We start from the raw sequence: 13,729 nt of genomic DNA, 5'->3' as shown, positions 1-13,729 counted from the left end.
GGCGCGGCCCCGGGGCTGCCTGCGCGCACAGGGATGCGGGCGCCGCTCGATGCGAGAGCGCGGGCTCGGCGTCCGTCCTGGGGGCCTGCCCTGGAGACGGCTGAGGCGGCTCTGACCCGGGAAGCACAAAAGCAGGCCAGGTGTGGGAGGCGTGGGAGAAGAGGAGGGGAAAAGGGCCAAGGGCGGGGATCAGAGTGCGGCACTCGGGCTGTTCCTGGGAGTTCCTGACACGGGGTGCATATTCTAGAAATTTCTTAGACACCCAAGAAACCTGTTGGGTAAGACGCAGTTGATGTCAGCACAGATGGCAGGCTTTCAGCATAATGCCCCCTAATTGTCCCCGTTGCTCATTCACCTCTCTCTTCCCCAATTCTTTACATTCCGGCCACGGTTTATTTTAATTGCCTGGCATCTTCCAAGCAATCGCCAGATCTTTTCCTCTTTCTGGAATATTCCACGGCTATCCAAAACCTTTGTTGGCAAGCCACAATCAGTAAAGAAATCCTGCTGCTCAGTAGGTCTTGTGTATTTCTCCTGTTGCCCCTCTTCTCCAGCTCAGTTTGTGGTTTGAACGAATACATATCAGTCAGAATGTGGTGCCTGTAGGCTCTGGTTCAAAGCCTTTGGACTTCCCCACATGGAGTTATTTGTCACTGCACCGATATTCCAAGAGAGGTCAGTTGTGGGGGCACCAGAAAGAAGCCAGGGAAGAAAAGGGCATTCTGCCTCAACAACATCATCTTTGGGATTGAGTGTTGGGGGGAGATGGAGGTGGGCAGTGTGTATCATTTGGGAGATACAAAGCTGGTTTCCAATCCCAGTGAATCAAGATTCAAGTCCCCAGTCACAATGCAGATGCCAATGGGAGGTGTCCTACTATTTAAACCCTACCATGAAATACTTCATCAGATTAAAAACCAAGGCTTTGAGAGAATGGACAGGGGATAGGTACATTTTGATGAAGAAAAGAGAGATGGCATAGAGGAAGGCCTTGAATTTGGGCATTATCTGGGGAAAGACAGTCCTGGTGGAAGGAACCCTTGAGGAGACATAACATGGGGACAGAGGGCACCTTGGGAACCACAGGGGCATACAGAAGGAAGAGTTCCCATTTTATTTGTTGTGGCATGGCATTATCCATGACACAGGATTCCTCTCTCTCCCTTGGGGACAAATGGAGCCTTCACGATTCTTCCACAGTTCCCAGAGACATTCCTTGCCAGACCCAAATCTACATTTGCACATCCTGTACCAGCGAGGACTTAAAGACAGGAGTCTCAAGGTTATGCTGTAGATATGATTTATCTTTCATTTTATGAAGATTATACACTTTAAAATGGGATCTTTGAGATGATGCGTATTCTTTTTAGGATGCGAGCTTCCAGAGAAACCGAGCCTCTCTCCGTATCTCTGTAACATAACTGAAACTACTCATGAAGCTTAATAAGAATGAGATCGGGAGGATGATTTGGCACCCCTGGGCAGCTGAAGTCTCCTACAAGAGGAGTGTCAGAGCTACCACGGAGCTTACAGGAAGGAAAAAAGTTATTACAAAGCACTTTTCAAATTGACCTGCTCCAGTGACAGTGGTGACTTTGTAATATTTCTATTTCCATGCCCCCTCCCAATTTTTTTTTTCAACATCACGGTCATGTTTGGGAATTCAGTCAGCAAAATACTGAAAAGACAGGTACTGGATGATTTGACCAGCAGTGAATGCTCACTGTATGAGGCAAGGCTGGACGAACTAAAAACAGGTTGGGGGACAAGACTCAGAGGAAGGAGAAGAAAGGGGTTGCCATTGTGGGCTGCTGCCACACTGGCCACTTTTCTGTTGGAACCCTTTGGAGCCTTGGCCACTAGGAGGCACTGCCAGTCCAATGATAGCCCCAGTCTTCAGACCTAAGTCCAGAAGGTGCCCCCCACCAGTTACCTTTAGTGGCGAGTATTAAGTGTCCACTGAGTTACCAGAGCCACTGTTCATTGGTAATCTGACAGTACGGTTCAGCAAGCTGAGGGCAGCAACATCCCCGGTGAGGGAAAGCAGGCAGAGGCAAGCTCTCCCTCAAGTGAAGGGGAGGGTGTCAGACGTCTTGGGCCATGGGTTTCCATTGGCTATAGAGTTGACCTTGGAATGTCAGCTTAGCTGAAAGGCCACATTGTGTGTAGTCATGCTGAATGTGAAGACGGAAGCTTGATGACACCCAAAAAATCAAGATAGCAGTTTGACAGCTGAAGGTTGAGGTGAGGCATCTGATGCCACAGAGATACACACAAATGAAATAAGAATTGAGGGGCAGAGGTAGTAGGTGAAACAGGAATGAGCTTATTAAAGAAAAGTCAGGCAGAAAAGTATGAAGAACTTGACTGAGAATTGGAGGATGTGGGCATTAGACCCACTTATGTTGCAAAGGTTAGTTATGTGGCCTTCGGCAAGTTATCACCTTTATCACTCTCCGACCTTCCTCTCATACAGATGAATTACAGCTTTAGATCTTTGTTTTTGTGAAATAATAATTTATTTCTTGTAGACACTGTAAGTGGGTACTTCCTCTGCACAAGTACCCACACAGTATGAATTGAAAGCTCTTGCCAAGATCAAAATGATAAAATGGGTAGAAAAGATATGTAAATTTTCCTTGAGGGGTGAAAGAAAACAGAAAGCAAAATCAAGCTTGCTAAATGCGGGCAGGAACGGCCACTGTCTTTAAACCAGGAGAGAACAGACGGGCTTTGTACACAGCCAGCTCAGAACTTGGTTTAGGTGCCTGCCAGGAGAGGAAGTGATTTCTTTAGTTTTCAGGATGAAATCATGCTGTAGGCATTCAGTTCTAAGGAAAAACAAAATAGTCAAGTTTTGAAATCGCATCCCAGATCAAGAGAAGTGTTGAAGACTACAATGCTCAGAATGGCTGCATGGTGTCTGTTTTTGTAGCCCTAGGATTTTACCGATGAGAATCAGTGGCACCTACGCTGATACATTTATTCGATAAATATTATTCAGCACCTATTGTATTCCAGACACTGTTCTAGGCATAAAGCAAAATTGCTACTTTTAAGAGGTTTATATGCTACTACGTGTGGGATGGGCAGCTAATAATAAAAGAGGTAAATATATATTTCACTTGTGGACAAGTGTACAGAGGGAAATAAAGCAGGTAAAGGGGATCGAGAATGGGAGTGGGGTAGAAGTTTTCTATTTTATGAGGAGAGTTAGCAAAGGCCTACCTCATAAGGTAAAATTAGGACAGACACTAAAGGAGAGAGAAGGAGAAAGCCATTAAGCTATATGGGAGAGTAGCATTTATAAATGCACTGAGTTTTCAGGACAGAATGTAATAGCTGGTAAACTATATGAAGCTCATAGAACTCCTTGTATAGTGTGTGTGTGTGTGTGTGTGTGTGTGTTTAATGCTTTGAGAAGTATAGCAATTGGAAGGAAAGGCACAAAACCAAAAAAGTACTTCATTATGATCAAAGAACACTAAGAACTCTGCTTTATGCCATATGGAATAAAGAAATTTAAAGTAACAACCAATTTGGTACATAACCCACGGTACCAAAATAATGCATGAATTGCATTCAGTTCAAACAACAGATTAGCACTTGTTATTTGCCAGGTGCTTTCTCATATGGTATATATTTAGTTGTTACAGGACCCCTAAGAGGTAGATAGTGTTTACATTCATTTTCTTGATTCATTCATTCATCCAATCTCCAAACATTTACACAGTCCATACTAAGTGCCTGTCATTGTAAATACAAAGAGAGCTACCCACTAGAAACTTGAGTTTAGTAGGGGGAGATTTACACATAAATAGGTAAATGCAATCAACTGATAGATGTATGAGCAGGAAAGAGTGGATACACAGTGACTGGGGGAAGAAGAGGTTTCAGGAAAAGCTTCAGAGAATAGATGATAATTAGGTTGAGTTATGAAAAAAAGAGGATCACCAGTTTGAGCAGACAGATATGGAAACTGAATCATGGACAGGTGCAAGGGACAGTGAGACAGACTCAAGGAATAATACTGTCAGAAAATGAAGGAAACATTGCAGAGTTTCAAGGGGAGGAATAACACCTTGAGAAGTTGAATAATTTATCCAAATTTGGCTTAAGATTTCCCAGAATTGATAAAAGCCACACATTATAGCACTGAGCAAGACAAGAAAAAATTGATACCCTGACCCACATCATAGTGAAACTGCAGGGCATCAAAGACAAGAGAAAATCCTAAAAGCAGGCATAAGTAAAAGATACCTTGTCTCAGAGAAACTGTTGGGCCAGCTGCAGTCTGTTAATTAACTGAAGCCAGAAGACAACAGAATAATGTCCTCAAAGGAGTGGGGGGGGAAATAACTGTCATCTAGAATTTTGTACCCAGCAAGACTACCACAGGCATTTTCAACTATGTAAGAAATGAATTTCCCAACTGCAAGCCCTGCAGAAAAAGCTACCAACGTTCATACTTCTGGAAGAAGAAAACTGAACTTAGAAGAAGCGAAATGCATGAAAGAATGCTACGTGTAAAAACTGGTAATGGCTAATTTGGGGGTTTATAAAGAAAGGTGAAATTAAAGTAGTAGACAAAAAATAGAACATAAGGTAGGAAGGAGTGATGAAAGTGAAAGCATCCTAACTTTCTAGTACTATTCAGGAGGACAGTAGAGATCTTTAATTTTCTTTGAGACCTTAATTTTAGACTATGAAAAGTCAAATTTGTGTGTTAAATATTTAAGGGTCACCACTAGAAATAACTAAAACATATAACTACTAAATGAGTAAAAGGTATAAACAAGGCAATCAATATATTAAATCACATTGAGGTCAGGAAAGGAAACCACGAGAAACAAAGAACTGGTAAATAGAAAGCATAAAATAAAGTATTAGAAGGTATCTAAATATATCCAAATAATGCCAGCTAAAAAGATGGAAACTCTCAGATTAGATGAAAAAAATCTAGTTTAAGGATGTTTATAAAAAGAAAATCCTAAAACATACTGACACAGTAATGTAAAGAACTACATCAGGTTAATAAATTTTTGCATAGTGATTTTGCTAAACGCGTATTAATTCTAATTGTGTATTCTCTTGAATTTTCTATGTACATAATCATATTCTCTCTGAACAAATATGGTGTTATTTCTTCCCTTCCTATCTTTATACTTTTAACTCTTTACTTTGACTTACTGCGCTGTCTAGGACTTTCACATACAATGTTATGTAGAAGTGGTAAAGGTTATATATTCTCTGTTTTACTCTTGAATTTAGGGGAAAAGTGTGCTCAGAATTTTACATTAAATATGATGTTGGCTGTGAATATTTTAGCTGTCTTTTATCAGATTAAGGCAAGTTCCTTCTATCCCTAGTTTTTTTTCAGTTTTTGTCTTGAACAGGTATTGAATCCTATCAAATGCTTCTACTGAAGTTACTGAAATGATCAGAGATTTTTGTCCTTAATTCAGCTAATACATAAATAAAACAGACAGCATTTTGAATGTTAAACCAACCTTGCATTCCTAGGATATACCCCATATGGCTCTGATGTGACATTCTTTTTACATATTGCTACTCAATTTGGATTCAATTTTCTAATGATTTGTGTAGACTTTTCCTATATATATTCATGAGCTCTATCCTCTACCTTTCTTTTCTTGTAATATCCTTCTTGAGTTTTTGTAATATCCTTCTTATGCTGGCCTCACAAAAGAAGCTGAAGAGTGCTACTCCCTCCCATATTTTCTAAAAGAGTTTATGTAAGGTGGTATTATTTCTTTTTGGAATGTTTGGAAGAATTCACCAGTGAACCCACCTAGACCTGGAGGGTTTTTTTGTGAGATGCTTTTTTTTTTTTTTTAATTTTTTTTTTAACGTTTTATTTGTTTTTGAGACAGAGAGAGACAGAGCATGAACGGGGGAGGGGCAGAGAGAGAGGGAGACACAGAATTGGAAGCAGGCTCCAGGCTCCGAGCCATCAGCCCAGAGCCCGACGCGGGGCTCGAACTCACAGACCGCGAGATCGTGACCTGAGCTGAAGTTGGCCGCTTAACCGACTGAGCCACCCAGGCACCCCTCTGAGATGCTTTTTAATTATAGATTTCCTTAGTAGATACTGGATTATTCTAATTTTTAACTTCTGCTTGTGTCAGTTTTAGTAATTTTTATTTTCCTCAAATCAATTCATTCATTTAAAATATATTGTCAAATTTATTGGTATAAATTATTCATAATATCATAATGTTATGATTGTAATAATCTGAGAGGCTATAGCCATGTCTACTTTTTCATTTATGATATTGCTAAGTTTTATTTTTCTCTCATTTCTTGATCATCTTATTGGAGGTCGATCAATATTATGAATGAATTTCAAAGAATAATTTTTTTTTCTTTTGTATATCTTTGTATATGCTATTTCATTGTGCTTCTATTTTTATAATTATTATTTCCTTCTTTTACTTTTGTTTTTCTTTTCTTACCTCCACAAGATAGAGGCTTAGATTATTTTCAGCCTTTCTTCTTTGCTAATATATTCATATTCACTTAAAAGTATAAAATTCCCTCTAAGTACTGTTTTAACTGCATCCTACAAGTTTTGAAACATTATATTCATGCTATTTGTCCAGTTCAAAATACTTTCTAACAGTCGTCTGTGACTTTTTTCCTTTTGTCCATTAATTATATAGAATTATAAACTTTCGATGATTGTTGTAACTATCCTATTGTTTATTTTCAGTTTAATTCATCTGTAGTCAGACAACAAACTCTGTACAATTTTAATCCATTGAAAATTTCTTGAGACTTGCATTAGAGCCTGGAATATGATCTATTTTGATACATGTGTTAAGTGGACATGGATGTATATTCTGAAATGTTAAGAGTGTTCTATAAATGTAGTTTGGTCATAGTGGTTAATAGCATTATTCAAATAATCTATCTTCCTACTAATTTTTTAGCTGTATGTCTGCCAGATATTGAAGTAAGTATATCACAACATCTAACTTTCATGTTGATTGATCTATTTTCCTTTCAATTCTCTCTCTATATATACATAACTTTACATAATAAATGCTATAAATAAATATATATAAATCTTTATATATATTGAGCACTTATAAATTTAGAATTATCATGTCTTACTGTTGAGTTAACCTGTTTATCATATTATGCAATGTTCCTCTTTATCTCTAGTAATACTCCTGACTTCAAGTGTACTTTGGCTGATACAGATATACACACAACAGCTTTCTTTTGGTTGGTGCTTGTATGATATGTCTTTTTCTGTCCTCCATTTTCAAACTATCTGTATCTTTTTATTTTCTTAAAGACAGTATGTTCTTGGGCATTTTTTATTTTTTAATGTTTATTTATTTATTTGAGAGAGAAAGAGACAAACATTGAGCAGGGGAGGAGCAGAGAGAGGGGGGAAAAACAGAATCCCAAGCAGGCTCCAGGCTCTGAGCTGTTAGCACAGAGCCCCATGCGGGGCTCGAACTCATGATCTGCAAGATCATGACCTGAGGCACAGTCAGACGCTTAGCCGACTGAGCCACCCAGGCACCCCTTGGGTCTTATTTTTAATTCAGGATAGTAATCTTTGTTTTTTTAAATTGAGTGTTAAGTCAATTTACATTTAATGTAATCATTGATATTGTTGGATTTAAGTCCATCAATCTGCTATTTATTTCTTATTTATCACGATCTTTTCCTTGCTCCTTTATTTCTCCTTTCTTGCCTTCTTTCAAAATAATCAAGTCTATTTTTTATTAATCCATTTATTTGCTACAATAATTTTCTAGTTATACTTTTTAAATACTTTGGTGATTAGCTTACAGTGATAATGTTCATCCTTAACTTACTGGAGTCTATCTTATATAGTACTTTTACAGTTTCCTATGCAATAAAATAATTTTACAAGTGTAAACTCCAATTACTGCCTGCCACTTTTAAGCTCGGGTTATCATGTTATAAACACCAAACAATGTAATAATTTTTGTTGTTCTAAAAAAGTCAATAGTACTTTACATCTTCTAACATATATACCTTTTTCAATGTTCTTCATCTCATCCTGCATTACTATATTTCCATCTGGGATCATCTTATTTCAGTCCAAAGAATTTTCTTTACTATCTTTCAGTTCTGGTCATGGCAGCCAATTCTCTCAGTTTTGTTTTTCTTACTTTATTTCACTTTCATTTTTGAATGTTAGTTTCACTGGTTAAAGAGCTCTAATTTGGCAGGTTTTTTTTTTTTTCTTTCAACAATTTAAAGAACTAATCCTATTGACCATTGATCACTCCTAGTTTTGGTTGAAAAGTCAGCAGTTGATCTCCTTGTTTCTTTGAAAATAATGTTTCTCATTTTTATGGCTGTTCTTAAGATTTGTATCTTTAGCTTTGGTTTTATGCAGTTTGATTATGATAAGTTCATATTTCCTATGGTGTCTACTGAACTTCTTAAGTCTGTATACTGATTGATGCCTTTTACCAATTTTGAAAAAAAAATGTCAGCCATATTTCTTCAAGTATCCCTTCTGCCTCATTTTCTCTCTTCTTTCCTACAAATCCTATTATTCATAGGTTAGCCCTTCTGACAAGTTTCTTATACTCTCTTCTTTTCATATTTTTATTCAGTTTTTTCACCATTTTGAATTTTTCCTATTGAGCTATCTCTGAGTTCACTAATTTTATCTTCTTCTGTGTCCAAAGAGCTATTAAATGTATCTAATTAAGTTTTAACTTCAGAAATTTTATTTTTCAGTTCTCGAGAGTTCACTTGAATTTATTTTTATAAATACCCTTTCTCTGTTGAAATTCTCCATCTTTTTATCCATTTTCTTTCACATATTTATAATAGTTGTTTAAAATATTTTATTTAATGTCAGCATCCAGATCATCTATGGGTCAGTTTCTATTGTCTTCTGTCTTTTTAAATTCCAGCATAGCTAATACATATTGTTATATTCATTTCAGGTGTACAATATAGTGATGAAACAATTCTATACAGTACTCAGTGCTTACCATGCTAAGTGTACTCTTAATCTCCCATACCTGTATCAGCCATCCCCTTACCCACCTTCCCTCTGGTAACCATCAGTTTATTCTCTATAGTTAAGAGTCTGTTTTTTGGTTTATCTCTTTTTTTCTTTGCTCATTTGTTTGCTTCTTAAATTCCCCATATGCATGAAGTCACATGGTATCTGTCTTTCTCTGACTTATTTCATGTAGCATTATACTCTTTAGATCCATACCCATTGTCTCTTTTTTATGTTTCTCAGTCACATGTTCTTGCCTCTTTTACATGTCTAGTAATTTTTTATAGCATAATAGGTATTGTGTATTCAAGAACTATAAAGACAGGCAGTTGATGCTATTTTCCCACAGAAAGGGCTCACCCCTTTGTCTGTTTAGCAGCTATGGTGAGGGGCTGATCACATCACTTCAATTATATGACAGACCATAAAACAAGACTCAATACATTTTAAAAGAATAGAAATCATACAAAATGTGTTCTTCAACCACCTAGAATAAAATTAACAATCAATAAGGAAATTTGTAAATTCACAAGTCTGTGAAATTTAATCAATACACTTATAAGTAAACAATGGGTCAAAGAATAAATCACAAGGGAAATTTAAAAATGTTTCAAAATACATGAAAATGAAACAATCAGAGGGTACAGCCAAAGTAATACTTAGAGGGACATGTATAGCTGTAAACACCCAGGACAGAAAAAAAAGAAATCAGTAACCTAAACTCCTGCCTTAAGAGAACAGAAAAGAAGCACAACTTAAACCCAAAGCAAGCAGATGGAAGAAGTAATAGAGATGAGAGTGGAAATTAATAAAATAGAAAAATTATAGAAAATCAATGAAGCCAAAAGTTGGTTCTTTAAAAGGATCAACAAAGTTGACAAACCTTTAGCTAGAATGACTGAGAAAAAACAAAGACTCAAATTACTATAACCAGCAATGAAAGAGGGGACACTGCTGCCAACCTTATAGAATTAAAAAGATTCTAGGGGAATACTATGAATAACTACAGACAAACAAATTAGGTAACCTGGATGAAAATGAACAGATCTTTAGAAAAACATAAACTACCAAAACTGACTCAAGAATAGACAGAAAATATGAATAGATTGAGATGAAAAGACATTGAATTAGTAGTATTAAAGCTTCCTATGAAGAAACGCCCAGGCCCAGATGGTTTCACTGGTGAGGATCTACCAAACATTTAAAGAATACTTAATACCAATCCTTCACAACTCTTCCAAAAAGAAGAGGAATTGAGAAAACTTTCCATCACACTCTATGAGGTCACTATCACCCTGATACCAAAACCCAACAAGGGTATTATGAGAAAAGAGAATTACAGATCAATATTCCTTATGAATACAGATGCAAAATTCCTCAATAAAATACTGCCAAACTGAAACCACCAATATATAGAAAGGATACATCACAACTCAGTGAAATTTAAGCCAGTGTAATACACCAACCAATGTAATACATCATATTAATAAAGAACAAGACCCACGTGATCATCTCAATGCAGAAAAAACATTTGAGAAATTGATCACCTTTCATGATAAAAAACACCCAAGAAACTAGGAAAAGAAGGAAACTTCCTTAATCTGCTAAAAAGGAATCTCGAAAAAACTCATAGCTAACATGAAACTTAATGGCAAAAGATTGAAAGCTTTCCCCCTAAGATCTGGAACAAGACAAGGAAGTTTGCTCTGACAATTTCTATTCAGTATTGCACTGGAGATTCTAGAATATAACAAGGAAAAGAAAGAAAACTCATCCAGATTGGAAATGAAGTAAAACTATCTCCACAAGGAGAGCCTGGGTGGCTCAGTCAGTTAAGCACCTGATTTCAGCTCAGGTCATGATCTCTCAGTTCATGGGTTCAAGCTCTGCATTGGGCTCTGTGCTGGCAGCTTGGAGCTGCTTTGGACTCTCTGTCTCCCTCCCTTTCTCTGCCCCTCCCCTGCTTGGACTTTCTCTCTTTAAAAAATAAATAAATATTTAAAAAGAAACTGCATTTCTACACACTAGCAGTGAGCAACAAAGATAAGGTTAAGAAAACAGTTACATTTACAATAGCATAAAAAAATACTTAGGAATAATTTGAACAGAAGAAGTGTAAAGTTTATACTTGAAAACTATAAAACATTGTTGAATGAAATTAAAGAAGACTTAATTAAACAGAGAGACATTTTTGTTCATAGATCAAAAGGCTTAATATTGTTAAGATGGCAATATTCCTCAAATTAATCTACAGATTTAATATAAACTGTCAAAATCCAAGCTAAGTTTTTTTTCTTTCAGAAATCAACAAATCTATCCTAAAATTCATATGGAAATGCAAGGAACCCATAACATACAACACAATCTTGAAATAGAACAGAGTTGTGGGTCTCACACATCCTGATTTCAAAACCTACTACAAAGCTACACTGATTATGACACTGTGGTACTGGCATAAGGCTAGACATGTAGGTCAATGAAATAAAATTGAGAGTCTAGAAATAAACCCTTATATATATAGTCAATTGATTAAGTGTGCCAAGACCATGCAATGGGAATAAGAACAATATTTTCAACAATAGCGCTGGGACAACTTGCTATACAAAAGAACAAAGCTGGACCCCTAACTTACATCATACACAAAAATTAACTCATAATAGATTCAAGACTTAATGTAAGAGATAAAACCAGAAATCTCTTAGAAGAAAACAGGCATAAATTGTCACAACCTTGGATTGGGCAGAGGTTTTTAACGCCCAAGGAACAAAAGAAAACATAGATAAATTCAAATTTTGAACAAGTTTTTTTGACTTAGGAAAAAAGCACTTTTGTGCATCAAAGGATACTGTCAAGAGAGTGAAAAAAACTGTATTACCTCATACCTGTTAGAATAGTTAAAATTAAAAAAAAACAAACAAACCAAGAAACAGTGATGCTTGGCTGGCTTGGTCAGAAGAGCATGTGACTCGAGCCCCACATTGAGTGTAGAGATTACTTTAAAATAAATAAATAGGGGCGCCTGGGTGGCGCAGTCGGTTAAGCGTCCGACTTCAGCCAGGTCACGATCTCGCGGTCTGTGAGTTCGAGCCCCACGTCAGGCTCTGGGCTGATGGCTCGGAGCCTGGAGCCTGTTTCCGATTCTGTGTCTCCCTCTCTCTCTGCCCCTCCCCCGTTCATGCTCTGTCTCTCTCTGTCCCAAAAATAAATAAAAAACGTTGAAAAAAAAAATTAAAATAAATAAATAAAACTTAAAAAAAAACCACACAAGAAACAACAAGTGTTGGCAAGGATGTGGAGAAAAAGGAACCCTTATGCACCGTTGGTGGAAATGCAAACTAGTGCAGCCACAGTGGAAAACAGTACGGATGGTCCTCTAAAAATAGAATTACCATATGATCCAGTAATTCCACTATTGGGTATTTACCCAAAGAATACAAAAACATTAATTCAAAAACATATATGTGCTCCTATGTTTATTGTAGCATTATTTATAAGGCCAAGATATGGAAGCAGCCCAAGTATGCACTGATAGATGAATGGATGGAGATGTGGTGTATACATATACAACGGAATATTATTCAGTCATAAAAAAGAATGAAATCTTGTCATTTGCAACAACAGGGATGGATCTAGAGAATATAATGCTAAGTGAAATAAGTTAATCAGAGAAAGACAAATACCACATGATTTCATTTATATATGTAATTTAAGAAACAAAACTAACAAGCAAAGAAAAAAAAAGAGACAAATCAAAAAAAGGACTCTTAACTACAGAGAACAAACTGATGGTGACTGGAAGGGAGGTGGCAGGATGGGTGAAATAGATGATGAGTACACTTAAAATAGATGAACAGTACACTTAAAAATGAACTATTGGGACCTCACCAAGATAAAAAGCTTCTCCACAGTGAAGGAAACAGCAAAACTAAAAGGCAGCCAACAGAATGGGAGAAAATATCTGCAAATGACATATTGGATAAAGAGTTAGTATCCAAAATCTATAAAGAATTTGTCAAACTCAACACCCAAAACCAAATAATCCAGTGGGCAGAAGACCACTGGGCAGAAATGGGCAGAAGACATGAATAGACACTTTTCCAAAGAAGACATCCAGATGGCTAACAGACACATGAAAAGATACTCAACATCACTCCTCATCAGGGAAATACAAATCAAAACCACAATGAGATACCACCTCACACTTATCAGAATGGCTAACATTAACAACTCAGGAAAAAAACAGATGTTGGCAAGGATGTGGAGAAAGGGGAACACTTTTGCACTGTTGGTGGGAATGCAAATTGGTGCAGCTACTCTGAAAAAAGGTATCGAGATTCCTCAAAAACTTAATAATAGAGTTACCCTATGATCCAGCAATGACACTAATAGATATCTATTCAAAGGATACCAAAATGCTGATTCGAAGGGGCACATGCAACCATATATACACAATGGAATATTACTTGGCAACCAAAAAGAATGAAATCTTGCCATTTGCAGCAACATGGATGGAACTAGAGTGTATTACGCTAAGCAAAATAGTAAGAGAAAGACAAATATCGTATGATTTCACTCATACATGGAATTTAAGAAACACAACAGATGAACATAGGGGAAGGGAAGGAAAAATAAGAAAAACAGAGAGGGAGGCAAACCATAAGAGAATCTTAAATACAGAGAATGAGCTGAGGGTTGCTG

The sequence above is a fragment of the Panthera uncia genome (genome assembly GCF_023721935.1).
Source record: "Panthera uncia isolate 11264 chromosome B3 unlocalized genomic scaffold, Puncia_PCG_1.0 HiC_scaffold_1, whole genome shotgun sequence".
Taxonomy (NCBI): Eukaryota; Metazoa; Chordata; class Mammalia; order Carnivora; family Felidae; genus Panthera; species Panthera uncia.
The sequence above is the reverse complement of the archived record's forward strand: the minus strand, read 5'-3'. Positions refer to the sequence as shown.